This window comes from Zea mays, chromosome 3 (genome assembly GCF_902167145.1).
Source record: "Zea mays cultivar B73 chromosome 3, Zm-B73-REFERENCE-NAM-5.0, whole genome shotgun sequence".
In the NCBI taxonomy this organism is placed as follows: domain Eukaryota; kingdom Viridiplantae; phylum Streptophyta; class Magnoliopsida; order Poales; family Poaceae; genus Zea; species Zea mays.
Genome location: NC_050098.1, coordinates 81,375,173 through 81,393,060, shown reverse-complemented (window position 1 = coordinate 81,393,060; position 17,888 = coordinate 81,375,173).

Here is a 17,888-nt window from a genome sequence, read left to right as displayed (position 1 = left end):
AACACATATATATAAACCACTAATACATTAATAAACCACATATTATACAATAAAATATGGCCAAAAATACACAATATAATTTCAAAAATATACTAAACAATAGTATTAATCAAACGCACTAATCAACAAACACAATTACAACGATATACTAATTTCGGCGGCAATTAAATAAAAGGCCGTCGAAAATAAGAAATAAAATAGACAAAAAATACCTTAATGGAGCCGAGGTCGATCCGAGTGTCCGGGCTTGCGTGCGGCGCGTCGGCGAGGCACGGGCAGCGTGGCTGTGAGTGGCGCGTGCGGCGTGGTTTAGCTGTGGGCGGGCCGGCGGCGCTGCCGTGCGGCCGGTCGTCCACACGACGCGGCGGGGGCGGACGGCGGGGGTCCACGGCGCGGCGGGGGTGGCCGGCGAGGGCGGACCGCGGGTGGCTGGCGGGGGCGGACGGCGGGGGAGGTTGGCGGCCGTCCACGGCGCGGCGGGGACGGCGGCCGACGAGGGCGGACCGCGCGCTCGGGCGGTCGGCGGGGGCCGACGGCGGGGGTGGTCGGCCGGCAGGGGCCGAGGGCGGGGGTGGCCAGCAGGCGTCCACGGCGCGGCGGGGCGACCGGCGAGGGGCGACGGTCTGGAGCGCGGCAGGGGCTGGCGGCGACGGCGGCGGACGAACGGCTAGCGCGCGTGGGATCGACCGAGAGAGAGAGAAAGACAGAGAACAGAGGAATAGACGCGGTTTTTAATGTTTAATTTTCGGCGGCCGAGACAGGTAGCCGCCGAAATTAGTGCTATTTTCGGCGGCTACCTCATAGACCGCCGAAATTAGTGCTATTTTCGGCGGCCAGCTCGGGCCGCCGAAAATAACGTGTAATTTTCGGCGGCCAGGGTTCAGCCGCCGAAAATAACTCTAACCGCCGAAAATGATCTACAGTGTTGTTGTGCTATCCGTCACACCAACAATCTACGGCCGAGATGAACTGGGGCCGAACCGGTATGCACCAGCTAATCTGGGTCATCCAACACCGGATCCACGGCCCCGAGCTCATCATCCCCGAGATCTAATCAGGAGCGCACAACGTGGATTTGACGGCCGGAGGGACTCCTTCCACCCACGGCGCTGAAACACTGTAACACCTCAAATCCATCAATTAAAAAAATGATGATTCAATTTTAGTTGTTAAATATATTAGATAGAAAAAAGTTATTCTCAAGAATTAAGATAAAAAAAATGATAAATAAATAATAAAGTTTTGAATATATATTGGTCACAAATGTTTGATGCATTCATTTTAAGGAGCATGATTTTTTTGTTAATGAATTGCAACAAAATTGTTTTAATTTATTCTCTTTTGTGAGGCCTAATTTATATAAATAATAGAAATTTGCCTAAAGATTATTTACTATGAATTTTATTATTAGATTTATTATACTTTTGGGAATATTTAAAGTATAATTATTAATGAATAACTTATTTAAATAAAATAAAATAAAATGAATTTCGAAATTAACAAAAAGAAGAAAAAAAAGAAATGAAAAAAATGGAAAACGGTCGCTCGGCCAACAAAACTAGGCGGCCCAGCTTCCTGCAGTCACGTTTTCTCTCCCTCCCTTTTTGTCTCACTTGCTTGTGGGACCCACACCGCATGGCATTGGAGAAATACTTCTTCTCCATAGATGCTGCTCGCACGCCTGTAGTAAAGTGCCGTACGCCGCCATCAGTTCTCTTATTCATGACGTCTGCTCGCCGGTCCATATTCCACCGTAATGGACATGCAACATTTCCTCTTCCTCCCCATTATGCTGCATTACGAAGATTTCTCTACGCCATTATTGGATATACAGACTGCTCGCGTCCTCTGCCCATTCTGCGGCGCCGTTACTACCTCCTCGCCCTATAAATCATAGCCCCCATGTTGAACTGATTCCCTACCTCTCCGTGCTCTCCCCGTGCCCCAACTCTTTGCCCCGCAAAGCTCGTCGCCAACGTGTCTGTTCGTCGTTGACAAGAAGCCGTCGACACCGTCCGTCGCCGGCGAGAACCACCGCGAAGCTGACGACCTTTCCCTGCCAGCGCCCGACCTCTCCCTCTCGGTCGTCCGTCTGCCAGCCATCCCTGCTCGTCGAGTTCATCGCTGTGCATGAACAAGAACCCAAGGTTGAAGACAACCCCAAAACGTTGATTTATTTTCTAAAGCATGTTTTAAATTAATTTATGAATTTTATAAATTATTGTTGTAATGTTGAGATGATGTGATTTGACGATTTACCTGTATGATTTAAGAGATTTCAAAGTATACGTGTAGCCAAAATCGAACCCCGCGACAATACTTTGAATATGTGTATGATTTTATCATTTTAAAAAAATGAATATGGTCACTATTCACTAACTCAGTGATTTTCATACCATATATGTTTATAATTAATTTTGTTTTAATGTGTGGAGCGATAATTGGTTAATATTGATATAAGTGATATAAGAAATTGAAATAGGTATTGAGCCACGTATTTCTGGTCAAATGAAAATATAGATTTCACTAGTCATGATAAATGTATTCATAAGTATAGCACTTAATTACTTAGAATTAGTAAGATATTTATCTATGTCATATTAACCATGAATATGTCATTAAAAGTCCCAATTAGTAATTTACATTACTTCTTAGAATATTAATGTTATAAGAATTAAGTAAACAATTTTTGCCACACGTATAATTTCTATTTAAGAAAGAAAAGAGAAAACCCGAAAGAATAGAATTTTATTATAATGTTAAAATGACTTAATTAGGTGCTCATACTTTTCTAATAAAGAAATTGATAATTATGTTGGTAAACATAGGTTTTTTACTAAAAAATTAGATAAGTTGTTTCTAGTTTAAAATGACATTTTAATAGATATCATATTTAACAAGGTTCGTTATAGATGTTTAAGTATAGCCGTATTAAATAGAAACTTAAAAGAATATGTAAACCATATGTTTCTTAATAAAAATAGAAGATAAACATATGTCCAATTAATAGTGTCGGGGACCATAATTAGGGGGTACCCTCAAGGCTCCTAAATTTCAGCTGGTAACCTCCATCAACACAAAGCTGAAAAGGCCTGATGGGTGCGATTAAGTCAAGGATCGATCCATTCAAGGGACGCGATCACGCCTCGCCCGAGCCCAGCCTCGGGCAAGGGCAGCCGACCCCGGAGGATCTACGTCTCGCCCGAGGACCCCCTCCAGCAACGGACACACCTTCGGCTCGCCTAAGGCCCAGTCTTCACCGAGAAGCAACCTTGGCCAAATCGCCACGCCAACCGACCAAATCGCAGGGGCATTTAATGCAAAGGTGGCCTCACACCTTTATCCTGACGCGCGCCCTCCAGTCGACAGAGCCGAAGTGACCGTAGTCACTTCGCCGCTCCACTGACCAGTCTGACAAGAGGACAGCGCCGCCTGCGCCGCTTCGACTGTTGTGCCACTCGACAGAGTGAGGCTGACAGCAGCCAAGTCCGGCCTCAGGCGCCATAGGAAGCTCTGCTTCGCCCGACCCCAGGGCTCGGACTCGGGCTCAGCCCCGGAAGACGACAAACTCCGCTTTGCCCGACCCTAGGGCTCAGACTCGGGCTCAGCCCCGGAAGACGACGAACTCCGCTTCGCCCGACCCTAGGGCTCGGACTCGGGCTCAGCCCCGGAAGACGACGAACTCCGCTTCGCCCGACCCCAGGGCTCGAACTCGGGCTCAGCCCCGGAAGACGACGAACTCCGCTTCGCCCGACCCTAGGGCTCGAACTTAGGCTCAGCCCCGGAAGACGACGAACTCTGCTTCGCCCGACCCCAGGGCTCGGACTCAGCCCTGGCCTCAGCCGACGGTCTCAACTTCGCCCGACCCAAGGGCTCGGACTCGACCTCGGCCTCGGAAGACAGACTCGACCTCGACCTCGGAGGAGCCTCCACCTCGCCCAACCCAGGGCACGGACAGACCACGTCAACAGGAGGCGCCATCATTACCCTACCCCAAGCTGACTCAGGCTACGGGGAACAAGACCGGCGTCCCATCTAGGCTCGCTCCGCCAGACAAGTAATGATGGCGCCCCGCACGCTCTATAACGACAGTGGCTCTCAGCCCCCTTACGGAAGCAAGAGGACGTCAGCAAGGACTCGACAGCCCCGACAACTGTCCTTCCGCCAGGCTCTAGCACTCCTCCGACGGCCACGACACCACATGAACCGGGTGCCAAAACCTCTCCGGCTGCCACGATGGCATGTACTTAGGGCGCTAGCTCTCCTCCGCTAGACACGTTAGCACGCTGCTACACCCCCCATTGTACACCTGGATCCTTTCCTTGCGCCTATAAAAGGAAGGACCAGGGCCCTCTTGCCGAGGGTTGGCCGCGCGGGGAAGCACGGGACGGCGCTCGCGTGAGGCCGCTCGCTCCCTCCCGCGTGGACGCTTGTAACCCCCTACTGCAAGCGCACCCGACCTGGGCTCTGGACAAACACGAAGGCCGCAGGATTTCACCTCTCACGCCCGTCTCCCTCCGGCTTCTTCCCCCCTTCGCGCTCCGTCTCGCGCCGACCCATCTGGGCTGGGGCACGCGGCGACAATTTACTCGTCGGTCTAGGGACCCCCCGGGTTCAAAACGCTGACAGTTGGCGCACCAGGTAGGGGCCTGCTGCGTGTTGACGAACAGCTTCCCGTCAAGCTCCAGATGGGCAGTCTCCAGCAACCTTTCCAGCCTGGGACGGTGCTCCGTTTCGGGAGACTTGAGTTCATGTCCCTCGACGGCAGCTACGACATGATACTCCTTCCCCGCCGCACGACAGCGGCAATGGCGGCCGATAGCCCGCCCGCCGGCGGCGGAATCGACGACGTCTTCCCCGTGTGGTGGAAGAACAACATTCGAGCTCGCCTCGTCCCCTCCCCCGCCGACGGAGGAGGAGGCGGGGCAACCGAGGCCAAGCAGGAGGCGGCACCTCGTCGGCTGTCGAGGGAGTCGACGGCGCCGGCGCCCCGACGGGGGGCACGTCGGGCATCGATCTCGCGTCTGAGACGAAGACGAGCGCCGTCTCCCCGCAACACGCCAACCCCAAGCAAATGGACGACGCCAGCACGCTCGCGAAGGACCTGCTGGGCGTCACCCTCGTACCTGAGATGACGGTGCAGTCAGCTCCTGACGTGACTTCGTCACCGCCCGTCGACCAAGAGGTATCAACCGATGCCCATCTCACGCCTTTTGGATCCAGCCTCAATCCACCAAGCGACTTCGCTTTGGTGGACGCTCTCATAGAGGCGAGTCCAAACCCTCTAGGGTATCGTATGCGGTCACCCTAGGACCGGCTGACGGCCGTCTCGACCTACAGGCCTTCGGGGTCCAAGGAAGATGACGGACCCGACTTCTGTTGGGATTTCTCCCGACTTGGTAACCCCAGTGCCATGCGGGACTTTATGACCGCGTGCGACTACTGCCTTTCCGACTGTTCCGACGGTAGCCGCAGCCTCGGCGACGAGGACTGCGGCCCAAGTCGTGAATGTTTCCACGTCGATCTAGGGGGTCCCAACGAAGGCAACCATCCTGGTAAGCCGGAGAACGGTGATCCCCCTAGGCCTATGCCTCGCGTTGACATCCTTCGAGAGCTAGCTGTGGTCCCCGTCTCGGCGGGGGGTCATAACCCACAGCTCGAGCAAATCTGCGAGATACAGGCCAGGCTCGACGAGGGGGCAGGAACACTTGAGCCGAATCGCCGGGACATCGGGCAGGAATGGGCGGGCCAACCTCCGGCCGGAGAAGTGCGTCATCTACCCCAGGGTATCCAGCACCGCATCGCCGATGGTGTCAGGGCAAGACCGCCACCGACTTCCAGTGGAGTCGGCTAGAACCTGGCTGCAGCGCCAATGCTTCTCCGCGCGATGCCGGAGCCATCAACCACTGAGGGGCGGCGTATCCAGGGGGAGCTCAAGAATCTCCTGGAGGACGCCGCGGTCCGACGGACCGAAAGCTCCGCCTCCCGAAGGTAGGGGCAACCCTAGGAACATCGCGCTGCGACTTCCCGATTCATGCGGGAAGCCTCAGTCCACACCGGGCGCATGCGCAACACGGCGCCTGCGGCCCCGGGTCGTCTCGGCAACGAGCACCATCACCGCAACCGTCGGGCCCACCTCGACGAGAGGGTGCGCCGAGGCTACCACCCCAGGCGTGGGGGACGCTACGCCAGCGGGGAGGATCGGAGTCCCTCGCCCGAACCACCCGGTCCATAGGCTTTCAGCCGCGCCATACGACGGGCTCCGTTCCTGACCCGGTTCCGAGCCCCGACTACTATCGCAAAGTACTCGGGGGAGACGAGACCGGAACTGTGGCTCGCGGACTACCGGCTGGCCTGCCAACTGGGTGGAACGGACGATGACAACCTCATCATCCGCAACCTCCCCCTGTTCCTTTCCGACACCGCTCGCGCCTGGCTGGAACACCTGCCTCCGGGGTAGATCTCCAACTGGGACGACCTGGTCCAAGCCTTCGCCGGCAATTTCCAAGGCACGTACGTGCACCCTGGAAACTCCTGGGGTCTCCGAAGCTGCCGACAGCAGCCGGGAGAGTATCTCCGGGACTACATCCGACGATTCTCGAAGCGGCGCACCGAGCTGCCCAACATCACCGATTCAGATGTCATCGGCGCGTTCCTCGCCAGCACCACCTGTCGCGACCTGGTGAGCAAGCTGGGTCGCAAGACCCCCACCAGGGCCATCGAGCTGATAGACATCGCCACCAAGTTCGCCTCTGGCCAAGAGGCGGTTGAGGCCATCTTCCGGAAGGACAAGCTGCCCCAGAGCCACCCACCGGAAGATGTCCCCGAAGCGTCAACTCAGCGCGGCGCCAAGAAGAAAGGCAAGAAGAAGTCGCAAGCGAAACGCGACGCCGCCGACGCGGACCTTGTCGCCGCCGCCGAGTACAAGAACCCTCAGAAACCTCCCGGAGGTGCAAACCTCTTCGACAAGATGCTCAAGGAGCCGTGCCCCTATCATCAGGGGCCCGTCAAGCACACCCTTGAGGAGTGCGCCATGCTTCGGTGCCACTTTCACAAGGCCGGGCCACCCACGAAGGGTGGCAGGGCTCGCGACGACGATAAGAAGGAAGATCACCAGGCAGGAGAGTTCCCCGAGGTCCGCGACTTCTTCATGATCTACGGTGGGCAAGTGGCGAACGCCTCGGCTCGGCACCGCAAGCGAGAGCGTCGGGAGGTCTGTTCGGTAAAGGTGGCGGCGCCAGTCTACCTAGACTGGTCCGACAAGCCCATCACCTTCGACCAAGACGACCACCCCGACCGCATGCCGAGCCCGGGGAAATACCGGCTCGTTGTCGACCCCGTCATCGGCGACGTCAGGCTCACCAAGGTCCTCATGGACGGAGGCAGCAACCTCAACATCATCTACGCCGAGACCCTCGGGCTTCTGTGTGTTGATCTATCCTCGGTCCGGGCAGGCGCTGCGCCTTTCCACGTGATCATCCCCGGGAAGCGCGTCTAGCCCCTCGGACAACTCGATCTACCCGTCTGCTTTGGGACGCCCTCCAACTTCCGAAGGGAGACCCTCACGTTCGAGGTGGTCGGGTTCCGAGGAACCTACACGCAGTATTGGGGAGGCCGTGCTACTCTAAGTTCATGGCCATCCACAACTACACCTACCTCAAGCTCAAGATGCCGGGCCCCAACGGGGTCATCACCGTCGGCCCCACGTACCGACACGCGTACGAATGCGACGTGGAGTGCGTGGAGTACGCCGAGGCCCTCACTGAATCCGAGGCCCTCATCACCGACCTGGAGAGCCTCTCTAAGGAGGTGCCAGACGTGAAGCGCCATGCCGGCAACTTCGAGCCAGCGGAGACGGTTAAATCCGTCCCCTTCGACCCCAGCAGCGACGCCTCCAAGCAGATCCGGATCGACTTCGAGCTCGATCCCAAATAGGAAGCAGTGCTCGTCGACTTTCTCCGCGCAAATGCCGACGTTTTCGCGTGGAGTCCCTCGGACATGCCCGGCATACCGAGGGATGTCGCCGAGCACTCGCTGGATATCCGAGCTGGAGCCCGACACGTGAAGCAGCCTCTGCGCCGATTCGACGAAGAAAAGCGCAGAGCCATAGGCGAGGAGATCCACAAGCTAATGGCGGCAGGGTTCATCAAAGAGGTATTCCATCCCGAATGGCTTGCCAACCCTGTGCTTGTGAGAAAGAAAGGACGGAAATGGTGGATGTGTGTAGACTACACTGGTCTAAACAAAGCATGTCCGAAAGTTCCCTACCCTCTTCCTCGCATCGATCAAATCGTGGATTCCACTGTGGGGTGCGAAACCCTGTCTTTCCTCGATGCCTACTCAGGGCATCACCAGATTAGGATGAAAGAGTCCGACCAGCTCACGACTTCTTTCATCACACCCTTCGACATGTACTGCTATGTTACCATGCCGTTTGGTTTGAGGAATGTGGGTGCAACATACCAACGGTGCATGAACCATGTGTTCGGCGAACACATTGGCCGAACGGTCGAGGCCTACGTCGATGACATCGTAGTCAAGACGAGGAAAGCCTCCGACCTCCTTTCCAACCTTGAAGTGACATTCCGATGTCTCAAGGCGAAAGGCATGAAGCTCAATCCCGAGAAGTGTGTCATCGGGGTTCCCCGAGGCATGCTCTTGTGGTTCATCGTCTCCGAGCGGGGCATCGAGGCTAACCCGGAGAAGATCGCAGCCATCACCAGCATGGGGCCCATCAAGGACTTGAAAGGCGTACAGAGAGTCACGGGATGTCTTGCGGCCCTGAGCTGTTTCATCTTGCGCCTCGGCGAAAGAGGCCTGCCTCTGTACCGCCTCTTAAGGAAGGCCGAGTGCTTCACTTGGACCCCTAAGGCCGAGGAAGCCCTCGGGAACCTGAAGGTGCTCCTCACAAACGCGCCCATCTTGGTGCCCCCCGCTGCCGGAGAAGCCCTCTTAATCTACGTCGCCGCGACCACTCAGGTGGTTAGCGCCGCGATCGCAGTTGAGAGACGAGAAGAGGGGCATGCATTGCCCATCCAAAGGCCAGTCTACTTCATCAGCGAGGTACTGTCCGAGACCAAGATCCGCTACCCACAAATTCAGAAGCTGCTATACGCGGTGATCCTGACGCGACAGAAGTTGCGACACTACTTCGAGTCTCATCCGGTAACTGTGGTGTCATCCTTCCCCCTGGGGGAGATCATCCAGTGCCGAGAGGCCTCGGGTAGAATTGCAAAGTGGGCGGTGGAAATCATGGGCGAAACGATCTCGTTCGCCCCTCGGAAGGCCATCAAGTCCCAGGTCTTGGCGGACTTCGTGGCTGAATGGGTCGACACCCAGCTCCCAACAGCTCCGATCCAACCGGAACTCTGGACCATGTTCTTCAACGGGTCGCTGATGAAGACAGGAGCAGGCGCAGGCTTGCTCTTCATCTCGCCCCTCGGGAAGCACCTACGCGACGTGCTACGCCTCCACTTCCCGGCGTCCAACAATGTGGCTGAGTACGAGGCTCTGGTCAACGGGTTGCGCATCGCCATCGAGCTAGGGGTCCGACGCCTCGACGCTCGCAGTGACTCGCAGCTCATCATCGACCAAGTCATGAAGAACTCCCACTGCCGCGACCCGAAGATGGAAGCCTACTGCGATGAGGTTCGGCGCCTGGAAGACAAGTTCTACGGGCTCGAGCTCAACCACATCGCCCGACGCTACAACGAGACTGCGGACGAGCTGGCTAAAATAGCCTCGGGGCGAACAACGGTTCCCCCGGACGTCTTCTCCCGAGACCTGCATTGACCCTCCGTCAAGACCGACGACACGCCCGAGCCCGAGAAGGCCTTGGCCCAGCCCGAGGCACCCTCGGCTCAGCCCGAGGCACCCTCGGCTCAACCCGAGGCACCCTCGGCTCGCCTGAGGTACCCTCGGCCCCCGAGGGTGAGGCACTGCGCATCAAGGAGGAGCGGAGTGGGGTCACGCCTAATCGAAACTGGCAGACCCCGTACCTGCAATATCTCCACCGAGGAGAGCTACCCCTCGACCGAGCCGAAGCTCGGCGGTTGGCGCGGCGCGCCAAGTCGTTCGTCTTGCTAGGAGACGGGAAGGAGCTCTACCACCGCAACCCCTCGGGCATCCTCCAGCGATGCATTTCCATCGCCGAAGGCCAGGAGCTCCTACAAGAGATACACTCGGGGGCTTGTGGCCATCACGCAGCACCTCGAGCCCTTGTTGGAAACGCCTTCCGACAAGGATTCTACTGGCCGACGGCGGTGGCCGACGGCGGTGGCCGACGCCACTAGAATTGTTCGCACCTGCGAAGGGTGTCAGTTCTACGCAAGGCAGACCCACCTGCTTGCTCAGGCCCTGCAGACCATACCTATCACCTGGTCGTTTGCTGTGTGGGGTCTGGACCTGGTCGGCCCCTTGCAGAAGGCACCCGAGGGCTACACACACCTGTTGGTCGCCATCGACAAATTCTCCAAGTGGATCGAGATTCGACCCCTAAACAGCATTAGGTCCGAACAGGCGGTGGCATTCTTCACCAACATCATCCATCGCTTTGGGATCTCGAACTCCATCATCACTGACAACGACACCCAGTTCACCGGCAGGAAGTTCCTGGACTTCTGCGAGGATCATCACATCCGGGTGGACTGGGCCGCCATGGCCCACCCCATGACAAATGGGCAGGTAGAACATGCCAACGACATGATTCTTCAAGGACTCAAGCCTCGGATCTACAACGACCTCAACAAGTTCGGCAAGCGGTGGATGAAGGAACTCCCCTCGGTGGTCTGGAGTCTGAGGACAATGCCGAGCCGAGCCACGGGCTTCACACCGTTCTTTCTAGTCTATGGGGCCGAGGCCATCTTGCCCACAGACTTAGAATACGGTTCCCCGAGGACGAGGGCCTACGCCGACCAAAGCAATCAAGCTAATCGAGAAGACTCACTGGACTAGATGGAAGAGGCTCGGGACATGACCTTACTACACTCGGCGCAGTACCAGCAGTCCCTGCGACGCTATCACGCCCGAGGGGTTCGGTCCCGAGACCTCCAGGTGGGCGACCTGGTGCTTCGGCTGCGACAAGACGCCCGAGGGCGGCACAAGCTCACGCCTCCCTGGGAAGGGCCGTTCGTCATCGCCAAAGTTCTGAAGCCCGGGACATACAAGCTGGCCAACAGTCAAGGTGAGGTCTACAACAACGCTTGGAACATCCAACAGCTACGTCGCTTCTACCCTTAAGATGCTTTCAAGTTGTTCGTATACCTCGTTCCCACGCAAAGTTTAGTCATCAAGGAAGGGTCAGCCTTGCCTCGGCAAAGCCCGACCCTCCCTCGGGGGCTAAAAGGGGGGAACCCCCTCTGCGTCGAAATTTTCCTCGGAAAAGATCTTTTCTGCCAGAACGTCTTTCGTGCTTTTCGACTACTTCGAAAGTGGGATCCTGAAAACGACGGAGTACACGTAAGCAGCCAAGGCTGACTGAGCCGAGGGACTCCTACGCCTCCGGGATACAGATACCTCACTCATCACTTTCTGCGATAAGTAACTCGCGCTCGGAAGATGTGATTCCGTGGACCGAACAAGTCTTCACGCTCGAAAGCTCCTCTGCCAAAACGATTTTTCGGGCCTTCTCGACTGCGTCGGTGACAGAACCCTATGGACGAGTAAGAGTGCGCGTAAGCGGCAAGGCCGACCGAGCCGAGGGATTCCTACGCCTTCGGGATACGGATACCTCACTCATAACCTTCCGTGAAAAGCAACTTGCGCTCGCACAAACAATTCTGTTACCGACAAATAAGTCCAGATGCTCGAAACAAGGGGAATAGAATCGCAGCTTTACAACACGACGACAGTGTGTTTTGGCCTCGGCGGCCGCAGAAAACATACACACACTACTAGATAATCCGACCCTGCAGGCTCGGATCTTGATAGTTGAAGGGAGCAGCAGCACCCTTGGCGTCAACTACGCCTTCGACGAGGTCCGACCTAGCCTCGGACGGCGACGCGGTCGGAGGATCTCCACTCTGAAGGACGACATCAGCACCACGCCCGGGCCATCGCCGCCAGGGTCTTGTCCAGGAATCCGGCTCGAGCAGACGGCTCGGCCGGCCACCCCAAGGCCTCGGCCAGCTGTCCCCCGAAGACATCAGCCCGGCCCGAGGCCTCGGCAACTCAATTTCGGCGTCGGTCCCGCCAGTGGACGACCCGGCCAGGCTCTGGCCGACCAAATCTTCTTTTCGAAGCCAACTCTGCCTCTACTCGAGCTGACACCGCTACCTCCGGCTTCGGCTCATCGAAGAGCGGTCGAGGGGTTCCTTTAACTAAGCAAGAGAAGCCTCAGACAGCAAGGCCGACCGAGCCGAGGGACTCCTATGCCTCCGGGATACGGATACCTCACTCGTCACCTTCGCACGAGGCGACTCACGCTTGGTGAAGCGGTTCAGATAACCAACAGGCGAGTCTTAGTGCTCGAAAATGAGGAAAAAACACGGCTCCGTGCCGAAAATACATACATGTTCAGGCCCCGAAAGCCACAATGAACAAGACACCGGCACTCAAGGTGCCATTACAAACGGAACCCCGGTTCCACCTCCGCAGGTACGAACAACCCCACATGATTGGGGGCCCTGCGGAGCAACAGAAGGCCGACGGATGGCTCGCCGTCGCCCGCTCCAGCAGCAGCGACAACGACCCCTGCTCCGGGTGGCCGAACTGCAGCAGCGATGGCCTCAGGGCGGACGCCGCTGCAACCTTGCCCTCACCCACACCGAAGCTCGAGGGGCGAGGACAAGTACAAAGAGCCGGAGGCCCGGAGCGCGGATGGTGGCGGTGATCCCGTCGGCGACGAGGACTTCTCGAGCCGCCTCCACCTCGGCACCGACGACAGGAGCCGTCAGCCCACCGGCAGATCCCCACTCGGATCCTCCCGGACGAGCGGAGCACCGACCTCCGCGCGGAGGCGCCGTACCGGAGCAATGGCAGGACAACCCCAGAACACGAACGGCGCCCTAGCAGCGCGCGACGTCTTGGGCGGTCCCCCCATGCGCGCGACGCGACAACCGCCCTTGCGGCGGGAGGGGGCACCGGGAGCCAAGCCGGCAAGCCCAACGCGCTAAATCTGATGGCGCCCACCGTCGACCAGCCCCGCGTTGTCGAAGTCCGCCCCTCTCGCAGGGCCAGTGAGCGCCCTCTCCCTTGAATGCTGAAAAAGAGGCTGACCCACGAACCCGCGCGGGAGGTAGAGCTCCGGCTCAGCCCGGCCTCCGCCCCAGCAAGGATGATGAACATCCTTGAGGCTGAGGGCGGGACCAAGATCGCAGCCCGGCTTGCTTCTCCCCACCTAGGGGCTGGTGGTCACCGTCTTGGGTGACCACCGGCGAGGGGATGCAGCCGGGCTGCCTGATGAAAATCCTTGAAGCCGAACGATGGCTGAAAGGTACCAACTTCCACGAAGTTGCATTCCTCCAACAACAAGGCGGAAGGATTGTGGGTGTTCCTCATCCGGGGGCCCGAAAGGTGGAAAGACACGATGCATAAGGGAGCACGAAGACATGGTCGCCTTTCAAGGGGGTCACCCTCCTTTTAAAGGCGACTCTCCCTACTTGCGTCCCCAGCCGTCGCGGGCTGAGTCTTCTCCAACACGCTCCAAGGTCCTCCCCCTACGGCGGGGGGGCTGGGTCCCACGCGTCATGCAGGCTGGCCCAGAGCAGAAGAAGCCAAACCGCCGCGCGTGGTGCATGCAACTGCCAAGCGGTTACGAGCATTCCTCCACTTTCGCCCAGACCAGCGGGTGAAAGGGCGGGCAGCCATGCAGGCGACATGCAACCGCGCCAAGTGGGTGCACCCCTCCGACTTCCAACGCACCCAGCATGGAGGCCCAGGCCCACACGTCATGCAACCAGCGCGCCGGTTGCTACGTGCGAGCAACTGCACTGCCACTCGCACCACTACCGCGCCTCCTCGACTGCGGAACCAGTACCGCGACTCGAGGCAACCCTGCGTATGACCCAACAGTCCCAGCCAGGCGCATCGATCACGGGCCAGTCAGCCGCGGGAGGAGGCGTGACGGTCGATGCGGCCAAAAATGGGCCGGCAGTAATGGCGGTGGCAGGCGGGCAGATGCAGCGGTCACGTCGTCAGCCAAGCTCACATCACCTCGTGGGACAGCGAGAGAACCCTCTCTCACGGCGTGAAGACGACGCGCCCGTGTTCCGTTCCTCAAACGGCCCGCGCACGCGCAACGGCTGCCCCACGAACCACTCGCCCCGTCGCATTAACTCCACGGCGGGACAGGCGGCGCCTCTGGCAGGAGAAGCGAGCGACGCTTCGCCTCCGCCATAATGACCGCGTCAAAAAGGTATGCCACGTCATTCGATTTCGTATCCTTTTCCTTTTCCTCTTTCTCTCTCTTACAACAGGGACCGGGAAAGGGGGATACCCCGAAAAGGATCCTTCTCCATGAAGGAAACAGGCCCCGAGCCTCCCTACTGATCAGAGGTTCAAAGGCTGGCCCCTCGGAGGGGTTCAACAGCCGCCTCAGAGCGCTTGGGTTCCGCGCCCACTACTGGTCAGAGGTTCGAAGGCCGGCCCCTCGGAAGGGTTCAACGGCCGCCTCAGGCCACTCGGGCTCTGCGCCCACTACTGATCAGGGGTTCGTAGGTTGGCCCTCGAAGGGTTCACAGCCGCCTCAGACACAGAGCGAGGGATGACCCTGGGTACGTTCGATACATAACCAAGGCTCGGGCTACGCTCCCGAGGTACCCTAGGACATTTCCGAGACCAGCGGGAACGATCTTATAACGGAATCCCATCAGAGGGAGGCATCGAGCCCTCGGACCCCGTCGAAAGGGGACCGGGTCCGGCAGATCACCCGCAGGTACTTTTGGAGCGCGCCTCCGGGCCTCTAGCCGACCCCTAACAAATGGGGCACGGGCGTCCACTCGGATTACCCGTCAGCAGCTCACCGGAGACACCATGTTCGGCGCCCTCCAAGGGCAACATGGCGCTTTCCTCCCCTCCTCCTTGCGGAAAGGCGACGCAGGGGCATATGTAAAAAAGTCGAGTCTATCCTTGACCGTCCTCTCGCCCTGTGCAGAGGCTCGGGGGCTGCTCTCGCAAACCCGGCTCCGGCCAAACCGTTGACAGCGTCAACATACCAGCCCGAGAACTTGGGACCCGACCGTGCACCCGGGCTACGGCCAGCTCGCATGAGGGAACAACCAGACCAACCGAAGTGTTGCGAAATGCATTAAGACCTCGAAGGAGTCAAACCACTCCTCCGAGGCCTCGAGGGCTACACCCGGCGGGTGCGCTCGCGCGCACCCACCGGAACAAAACGCAACCGAGAAAGTCTGGTCCCCTTGCAAAAAAGTGCGACAAAAGCCTCCAAGCGAGTATTAACACTCTCTTCGGGGCTCGGGGGCTACTGTCGGGGACCATAATTAGGGGTACCCTCAAGGCTCCTAAATCTCAGCTGGTAACCCCCATCAGCACAAAGCTGCAAAGGCCTGATGGGTGCGATTAAGTCAAGGATCGGTCCATTCAAGGGACGCGATCACGCCTCGCTCGAGCCCAGCCTCGGGCAAGGGCAGCCGACCCCGGAGGATCTATGTCTCGCCCGAGGACCCCCTCCAGCAACGGACAGACCTTCGACTCGCCTGAGGCCCAGTCTTCACCGAGAAGCAACCTTGGCCAAATCGCCACGCCAACCGACCAAATCGCAGGGGCATTTAATGCAAAGGTGGCCTGACACCTTTATCCTGACGCGCGCCCTCCAGTCGACAGAGCCGAAGTGACCATAGTCACTTCGCCGCTCCACTGACCGGTCTGACAAGAGGACAGCGCCGCCAGCGCCGCTCCGACTGTTGTGCCACTCGACAGAGTGAGGCTGACAGCAGCCAAGTCCGGCCTCAGGTGCCATAGGAAGCTCCGCTTCGCCCGACCCCAGGGCTCGGACTCGGGCTCAGCCCCGGAAGACGACGAACTCCGCTTTGCCCGACCCCAGGGCTCGGACTCGGGCTCAGCCCCGGAAGACGACGAACTCCGCTTCGCCCGACCCCAGGGCTCGGACTCGGGCTCAGCCCCGGAAGACGACGAACTCCGCTTCGCCCGACCCCAGGGTTCGGACTCGGGCTCAGCCCCGGAAGACGACGAAACTCCGCTCCGCCCGACCCCAGGGCTCGGACTCGGGCTCAGCCTGGGAAGACGACGAACTCCGGTTCGCCCGACCCCAGGGCTCGGACTCAGCCCTGGCCTCAGCCGACGGTCTCCACTTCGCTCGACCCAGGGGCTCGGACTCGACCTCGGCCTCGGAAGACAGACTCGACCTCGACCTCGGAGGAGCCTCCACCTCGCCCAACTCAGGGCACGGACCGACCACGTCAACAGGAGGCGCCATCATTACCCTACCCCAAGCTGACTCAGGCTACGGGGAACAAGACCGGTGTCCCATCTAGGCTCGCTCCGCCAAACAAGTAATGATGGCGCCCACACGCTCTATGACGATGGCGGCTCTCAGCCCCCTTACGGAAGCAAGAGGACGTCAGCAAGGACTCGACAGCCCCGACAGCTGTCCTTCCGCCAGGCTCCAGCGCTCCTCCGACGGCCACGACACCACACGAACCGGGTGCCAAAACCTCTCCGGCTGCCACGATGGCATGTACTTAGGGCGCTAGCTCTCCTCCGCTAGACATGTTAGCACGCTGCTACACCCCCCATTGTACACCTGGATCCTTTCCTTGCGCCTATAAAAGGAAGGACCAGGGCCCTCTTAGAGAGGGTTGGCCGCGCGGGGAAGGACGGGACGACGCTCGCGTGAGGCCGCTCGCTCCCTCCCGCGTGGACGCTTGTAACCCCCTACTGCAAGCGCACCTGACCTGGGCGCGGGACAAACACGAAGGCCGCAGGATTTCACCTCTCACGCCCGTCTCCCTCCGGCTTCTTCCCCCCTTCGTGCTTCGTCTCGCGCCGACCCATCTGGGCTGGGGCACGCGGCGACAATTTACTCGTCGGTCCAGGGACCCCCCGGGTTCAAAACGCCGACAAATAGATTATTTATATTTTCTCTTAATAAAAAGATAACAACAGTCATTGCTTTTATAAACTAAAATGATAGTTTATACATAATTTCCTTTCTAATGAATTAGATCATTTAGATCATTTGTTCCTACACTAGAATTAAAGATAATTAATAGATTAATTGTCCTTTATCATAATTTATTAATCAAACCTATAGTCAATTTGTTCTTAACTAGATTTATGACATAATTAATGATTGCATAGAATTTAGTCCACATTATATACGAATCACTTAGTTTTTCCTAAAGGATAAAGTAATAAGAGTTAAGTTCTTTTATAACTTTAAATGTTACTTTATATATTGACTTCAAATATAATAGTATAGGCTATGTGTTTTCTAATAAAAATAAAAGATAGTATTTTGTTTATTATCTTTTGCATGAAAATCCACTTAAAAGCATATATCATAACTTTTCATAAAATAGGTGTTTAATAATAATGATCTTTTCACATAAAACCTATTTAAACTTATATGTTAGTTTATCATAAGTGAATGTTTAACAATAAATTATAATATGTTTCATAATGCTTCCAAAATTAATAACGCATATCGTAGCCCCTTTATCCTTAGATATATAAAATATATCTTTTCTAAAAAAGTTAAAAAGGTTTAATATCGTTATAACATGTTTAATCGTCTTATAAACCCTTAATCTTAGACATATCACATATGATGTTTTATAAAAGATTAATTTGGTGAACCTGATATTTGTATATTTTAATTAAGATATTTTAAGCTCATGTCTTGTTTTATAAAGTATAGATCACACATTTTGAAAAGAATACCTTCTTATTATAACCATTACTTGCGATGT